We start from the raw sequence: 8,786 nt of genomic DNA, 5'->3' as shown, positions 1-8,786 counted from the left end.
ACACACACACACACACACACACACACACACACACACACACACACACACACACACATATATACACAAAAACACACACACAGATACAAACACATACACACATGCACATACACAAACACACACACACACACAAACACACATGCACATACACAAACACCTACACACACATACACAGAAACACACCCTATAAAGTACTTTGTGGGGTCTGTTTGATTGATGGGTCTTTGGAGCAGCCTCACCTGGCGCGAGTCCTATTGATTAGAATCTGGGCTCAGTCAGGCTGCACATGTGTTTGTGGTGCATTGACCAATCAATGCACACAGGTTAAACCAGCAATCCCAACACACACTGAGGAGAGCTCTGGCATGCCACTACTCAACTCCTGCTCTGACTGTTACAATTCTACCATCTCTCCGTCATACAAAACAATGTTACGCTATAACAATAGCATAACAATACCATGATGTTCCTTAGACCAGTGTGACGATGGTCCATGGAAAAATCTGTTCAGTGTGACGATGGTCCATGGAAACATTAGCCTAGTGTGACGATGGTCCACTGAAACATCAGTTCAGTATGATGATGGTCCATGGAAACATCAGTTCAGTGGAACGATGGTCCATGGAAACATCAGCTTTGTGTGAAGATGGTCCATGGAAACATCAGTTCAGTGTAACGATGGTCCGTGGAAACATCAGCCCAGCGATGGACCATCACCCTAGTGACAATGGTCCATGGAGACTCATCAGCCTAGAGTGGAAACATCAGACGTTTCCTCTGGTGATTTTCAACGCAAAGCGAATTAAATAATTATATTCAAGTCTCTTCTACCATTTTGGGCCATCAGTCAGCCAATCACAGCGGACCTAATTTAATATGAGGACAGCAACAGGTCAATTTGACCCATCCTTCTCATCTTCTATCATTACCTCCCACGTTAATGTCATGTCTGTTGCATCTTATGTTAATAACAGATGCTCCAAAGCGCACAAAGTCAAACTAAAGGTGGCAGCATGTAAATTGTATCCTTCCAACAACGTAGAAAAATATTACTGAGCGTTTTCATTTCAATTACAATTGTATTTATATTTTTTTTCCCAGGAACATGGCACACTTCATATATTGCTCCATATATTGCTCCATTGCTAATATTAGAGGTCATTATGTTTTGATTCGCTCATTTATGTGTCTTTCCTTAGCACCAGTGCAAAGTTACACTAAATCAAAAAGTATAACATTTCAAAGTTCTTTCTTAATTTCATTACAGTAGTAGGGTAAGGAAATAAGTAGAGTAGCTTTTAGCTAAACAAAGGGCATTCTAGTATTTTACGCCTACAGTTGATACTATACTACTATATGCTATACTAGTAGTATTAAGTATATGCTATACTATTGGTATATTGTAGTATACTACTCTATACTACACTACTATACCTACAGTATCATGGGACCAGCAACCGGCATGTTGGTGACAGGAGTGTGTTAACAGGATTCAGCAACAAATGAGAAAAACATCTAAGCTGCATGTTTGTTGCACACCTGCTGAGTCCCCACGGGTAGGAACCAGGGAGGGATCGTAGCTGGGTCGCTGGTTTGTACTGTGGCGCCCTCTGGTGGAATTCAAAGTTAAGCTCAAATACGAAAAGGCGACAGCCCTTCAAGCTGCTTTGATTGTAAAGTTTTATGTTGCTTTTCGTCATTACAGATGAGATGAAGAGCTAAATACATTAAATATATGGCATATTGTGTGTGTGTTTGTGATAGAGAGAGAGAAAGAGAGAGAAATTGTAAAAGGGAGGGGAGTGAGAAAGGGTGGGAGAGTGATTGAGCGACAGGGAGCGAGGCAGGCAGAGGGACATTGAGTAACGGGAGAGAGGGGGAGAAGGATAGGCAGTGGGGAGCGAGTGGGGGAGGGTGATTACGAGATAGTCATCTCATAATTACGAGATATGTATCTCGTAATTATGAGCTAATTATCTGAGAAGGGTCCAGCTGCAGGCTTGGGCGTTTCCGTCATGACACAAGAACGCCCTTTAGGCGTTCCTGGTAGCGTTTCATCGACCAATCACGAGGTGTTTCGAAAGGCATACTGGGTTTCGCAAGGCATAGCACAGTCGCGAGGCATACTATGCTTTCCTTCCTTAAAGGTTGGGTATGGAATTCGCTTTTTTGGCAATTTTTGCAGAATTACTTGAAATCCTTATCATAACCCACTTACAGCCAGTGAGTTAAAATTACTGAAATGAAAATTAAACAAGTCAATCATCTGTGGAACGGGCAGGGCTCGAAAAACTCCAGCCAATGATTTCCAGAGCCACCGAGTTGCATTGGACAGTAAGTACGTCAATCAAACGGTCGTACTGCACTCCCTCTCCCCCGCGCCCCGCGCGCGACCCCTTTGTGCAATACTCGTGACCCAGAGCAAGCTCCTGTTTGTTGTTATCCTGCGGTAGCTACTGGAACTAGTTAATCCACATTTGGACCTAGCAGTAGAAGACAATTTCCATGGCAGACAAGACGCCACCTTCCCCATGTTTAATGTTGCCATGTTGTTTAACGAAAACCTACGCTAGCCTGGCTCGCTCTCGCGCATCTGTGTTCGCGCTCGTGCATGATTGCGCGTCCAGGTACTTGTAATGGGTGGAGTCAGAGTCAGCGTTGAAGGAGAGGGGGTAGGACCATTTGAGTTGTGTATTTTCAAAATCTGCTGGCGTTTCGCAAATCCCATACCCAACCTTTAATGGCAATTTTACCTCCCTCGTTAGATTTAGCAATCATGGAGCCCCCACTTGGCTAACGTTAGTTCTATGCTTCCCGTACTTGAAACTGCTGTTTGAGAAAATCTAACTAGCGAATGTTCCGGAAGTTGACAGCCGTGCAAAGAAGAAGGGGTTCGGTGTTGACGGTAAAAGTTAGGCCGGTTTATAGCAGAGTTTCCGTTGTCGGTTATTACCGGTCATTGACCAGAAAAGAATGAGGAGGACCGACAATTCTAAATGTCCCCGGTCAGAATGACCAGTCGCTACTCTCACAAGAAAAAAAGAAAAGAAAAAATATATATATATAAAAAATATAATATATATATTTTTATATATATATATATATATATATATATATATATATATATATATATATATATATATAAAAATATATATATTATATTTTTATATATATATATATATATATTTAAAAAATAATCTTCCCAGAGAGTACTATAAAATAACAAGTTCGGCGCTTTTATTTAATTTTTAGTCGACCCTGGCTTGCTTCTTCCGGCTGAGTTCGTCTGGAGGTGCAAGAGGGGCTCTAGCCCCACCAGCCCAATGCAATGTGTATTGGACTGGAAACATTGAAATGCGCTGCTCAGTGTTTCTCTGTTGAAGTGGACGGAGATTATTTTACTCAGTGGTGGGGCTACCCCAATTTGTCCATGGTGTGGACTTGGGACCGTTAAATATCCCAGGATGCATTTCGCATTTCGCATTCCTGTTTTAAAATATCAGTGTGTAAGCTATAAAATAGGGTATATAGGAACATTTTAAAAGTATAACAAAGATGGAGGCCTATTCAACATATTTGCATACTATTATTTTAAAATGAAAGGGGTTTTGTTTTACATAATTTGTTTATTGTATAAGTCGCTGATGGAGGAAACCCATCGCAACGGAAATCCCGGTCGGATCCATCTGATGTGTGTGTGTGTGTGTGTGTGTGTGTGTGTGTGTGTGTGTGTGTGTGTGTGTGTTTCTATTCTATTCTATAATATTCTATACAGTGTTACCCTTTACGTTTCATTTGATAAAAACGACATTGTTACCCCTTATGTTTTTTTCCCATGATGACTGATGAAAAACAACAGTGTTACCCCTTATGTTTTATTTGACAAGGACAATTATTTATTTATTTTCAAATATGTTTTTTTTCATGACGACCAATAAAATACGACAGTGTTACCCCTTATATTTTATTTGACAAAGACAACAGTGTTACCCCTTGTGTTTTTTTTCATGACGACCAAAGAAAAACAACACTGTTACCCCCTATGTTTTATTTGATCAATATCGACAGGTTTACCCCTTATGTTTATTTCATGACGGCCGATAAAAAACGACAGTGTTACCCCTCATGTTTTTTTTCATGACGACCAATAAAAAACAACAGTGTTACCCTTTGTGGTTTTTTTCATGACGACCAAAGAAAAAACAACAGTAATACCCCCTATGTTTTTTTTCATGACGACCAATTAAAAACAACAGTGTTACCCCTTATGTTTTTTTTCACGAGGACCAATAAAAAACGACTTATATTTTATTTGACAAAGACAACAGTGTTACCCCTTATGTTGTTTTTCATGAAGACCAATAAAAAACATCAGTGTTACCCCTTATGTTTTTTTTCATGACGACCAATAAAAAACAACAGTGTTACCCCTTTTGTTTTTTTTCATGACGACCAAAGAAAAACAACAGTGTTACCCCCTATGTTTTATTTGATGAATATCGACAGTGTTACCCTTTATGTTTATTTCATGACGGCCGATAAAAAACGACAGTTATCCCTCATGTTTTTTCCATGTTTACCAATAAAAAACAACAGTGTTACCCCTTATGTTTTTTTTCATGACGGCCGATAAAAAACGACAGAGTTACCCCTTATGTTTTTTTCTTGACGACCAATAAAAAACAACAGTGTTTCCCCTTATGTTTTTTTTCATGACGACCAATAAAAAACAACAGTGTTACCCCATATGTTTTTTTCATGACGACCGATAAAAAACGTCAGTGTTACCCCTTATGTTTCATTTGATAAAAACTACAGTGTTACCCCTCATGTTTCATTTCATTAAAACGACAGTGTTACCCCTTGTGGTTTTTTTCATGACGACTAATTAAAAACAACAGTGTTACCCCTTATGTTTTTTTTCATGAGGACCAAAAAAAGACTTATATTTTATTTGACAAAGACAACAGTGTTACCCCTAATGTTGTTTTTCATGACGACCAATAAAAAACAACAGTGTTACCCCTTTTGTTTTTTTTCATGACGACCAAAGAAAAACAACAGTGTTACCCCCTATGTTTTATTTGATGAATATCGACAGTGTTACCCTTTATGTTTATTTCATGACGGCCGATAAAAAACGACAGTTATCCCTCATGTTTTTTCCATGTTTACCAATAAAAAACAACAGTGTTACCCCATATGTTTTTTTTCATGACGGCCGATAAAAAACGACAGAGTTACCCCTTATGTTTTTTTTCTTGACGACCAATAAAAAACAACAGTGTTACCCCTTATGTTTTTTTTCATGACGACCAATAAAAAACGACAGTGTTACCCCTTGTGGTTTTTTTCATGACGACCAAAGAAAAACAACAGTGTTACCCCCTATGTTTTTTTTCATGATGACCACTTAAAAACAACAGTGTTACCCCTTATGTTTTATTTGACAAGGACAATTATTTATTTATTTTCAAATATGTTTTTTTTCATGACGACCAATAAAATACGACAGTGTTACCCCTTATATTTTATTTGACAAAGACAACAGTGTTACCCCTTGTGTTTTTTTTCATGACGACCAAAGAAAAACAACACTGTTACCCCCTATGTTTTATTTGATCAATATCGACAGGTTTACCCCTTATGTTTATTTCATGACGGCCGATAAAAAACGACAGTGTTACCCCTCATGTTTTTTTTCATGACGACCAATAAAAAACGACAGTGTTACCCCTTGTGGTTTTTTTCATGACGACCAAAGAAAAACAACAGTAATACCCCCTATGTTTTTTTTCATGACGACCAATTAAAAACAACAGTGTTACCCCTCATGTTTTTTTTCACGAGGACCAATAAAAAACGACTGATATTTTATTTGACAAAGACAACAGTGTTACCCCTTATGTTGTTTTTCATGAAGACCAATAAAAAACATCAGTGTTACCCCTTATGTTTTTTTTCATGACGACCAATAAAAAACAACAGTGTTAACCCTTATGTTTTTTTTCATGACGACCATTAAAAAACTACAGTGTTACCCCTTTTGTTTTTTTTCATGACGACCAAAGAAAAACAACAGTGTTACCCCCTATGTTTTATTTGATGAATATCGACAGTGTTACCCTTTATGTTTATTTCATGACGGCCGATAAAAAACGACAGTTATCCCTCATGTTTTTCCCATGTTTACCAATAAAAAACAACAGTGTTACCCCTTATGTTTTTTTTCATGACGGCCGATAAAAAACGACAGAGTTACCCCTTATGTTTTTTTTCTTGACGACCAATAAAAAACAACAGTGTTACCCCTTATGTTTTTTTTCATGACGACCAATAAAAAACGACAGTGTTACCCTTTGTGGTTTTTTTCATGACGACCAAAGAAAAACAACAGTGTTACCCCCTATGTTTTTTTTCATGATGACCACTTAAAAACAACAGTGTTACCCCTTATGTTTTTTTTCATGAGGACCAATAAAAAACGACTTATATTTTATTTTACAAAGGCAACAGTGTTACCCATTATGTTGTTTTTCATGAAGACCAATAAAAAACAACAGTGTTACCCCTTATGTTTTTTTTCATGACGACCAATAAAAAACAACAGTGTTTCCCCTTATGTTTTTTTTCATGACGACCAATAAAAAACAACAGTGTTACCCCATATGTTTTTTTCATGACGACCGATAAAAAACGTCAGTGTTACCCCTTATGTTTCATTTGATAAAAACTACAGTGTTACCCCTCATGTTTCATTTCATTAAAACGACAGTGTTACCCCTTGTGTTTTTTTTCATGACGACCAAAGAAAAACAACACTGTTACCCCCAATGTTTTATTTTATCAATATCGACAGGTTTACCCCTTATGTTTATTTCATGACGGCCGAAAAAAAACGACAGAGTTACCCCTTATGTTTTTTTTCTTGATGACCAATAAAAAACATCAGTGTTACCCCTTATGTTTTTTTTCATGACAACCATAAAAAACAACAGTGTTACCCCTTATGATGTTTTTCATGATGACCAATAAAGAACGACAGTGTTACCCCTTGAGGTTTTTCTCATGACGACCAAAGAAAAACAACAGTGTTACCCCCTATGTTTTTTTTCATGATGACCAATTAAAAACAACAGTGTTACCCCTTACGTTGTTTTTCATGAAGACCAATAAAAAACAACAGTGTTACCCCTTATGTTTTTTTTCATGACGACCAATAAAAAACAACAGTGTTACCCCTTATGTTTTTTTTCATGACGACCAATAAAAAACAACAGTGTTACCCCTTATGTTTTTTTCATGACAACCAATATAAAACAACAGTGTTACCCCATATGTTTTTTTCATGACGACCAATAAAAAACAACAGTGTTACCCCTTATGTTTTTTTCATGACGACCAATAAAAAACAACAGTGTTACCCCATATGTTTTTTTCATGACGACCAATAAAAAACAACAGTGTTACCCCTTTTGTTTTTTTTCATGATGACCAAAGAAAAACAACAGTGTTACCGCCTATGTTTTATTTGATGAATATTGACAGTGTTTCCCCTTATGTTTATTTCATGATGGCCGATAAAAAACGACAGTTACCCCTCATGTTTTTTCCATGTTGACCAATAAAAAACACCAGTGGTACCGCTGTCAACGTTTTTGCAGGGATCCAAACCTGAGCTGTTTAGAGTATTAACCTCCGAACTTATCAATGCACCAACAAGACACCGAATAATGAGAACACAATGGTTATACTTAACTTTATAATTCGCATGAAATAGAAATAAGAGTCTTCCAACAGATGACATCAACCGGACTTGAACTCCGGTCTCCAGGGGGTTAGCTCACAGCTCTGCAATAGCGCTGCAATAGACATGATAGCTTTACGTTTCAAATTAAAGATATTGTGTTTTCCACAGAAATTGAGCCGCGGTCCCCAGTGGGTTAGGCAGAGTACACTCCACTGCACCACTGAGGCGATGACAATACACAATGATCAATCATCAATAAAGAGGATATACATGACATTAAAATGTATGTGTTTTTTTTTTTCATGACGACCAATAAAAAACGACAGTGTTACCCCTTATGGTTTTTTCATGACGACTGATAAAATACGACAGTGTTACCCCTTATATTTTATTTGACAATGACAACAGTGTTACCCCTTATGTTTTTCTTCATGACGACCAATAAAAAACAACAGTGTTCCCCCTTATGTTTTTTTTCATGACGACCAATAAAAAACTTCAGTGTTACCCCTTATGTTTTTTTCATGACAACTGATAAAAAACGACAGTGTTACCCCTTATATTTTATTTGACAAAGACAAAAGTGTTACCCCTTATGTTTTTCTTCATGACGACCAATAAAAAACAACAGTGTTACCCCCAATGTTTTTTTTCATGATGACCAATTAAAAACAACAGTGTTACCCCTTATGTTTTTTTTCATGAGGACCAAAAAAATGACTTATATTTTATTTGACAAAGACAACAGTGTTACCCCTTATGTTGTTTTTCATGAAGACCAATAAAAAACAACAGTGTTACCCCTTATGTTTTTTTTCATGACGACCAATAAAAAACAACAGTGTTACCCCTTATGTTTTTTTTCATGACGACCAATAAAAAACAACAGTGTTACCCCTTATGTTTTTTTTCATGAGGACCAAAAAAATGACTTATATTTTATTTGACAAAGACAACAGTGTTACCCCTTATGTTTTTTTTCATGACGACCAATAAAAAACAACAGTGTTACCCCTTATGTTTTTTTTCATGACGACCA

Source organism: Gadus macrocephalus, chromosome 14, assembly GCF_031168955.1.
Source record: "Gadus macrocephalus chromosome 14, ASM3116895v1".
In the NCBI taxonomy this organism is placed as follows: domain Eukaryota; kingdom Metazoa; phylum Chordata; class Actinopteri; order Gadiformes; family Gadidae; genus Gadus; species Gadus macrocephalus.
Note: the sequence above shows the minus strand (reverse complement) of the source record.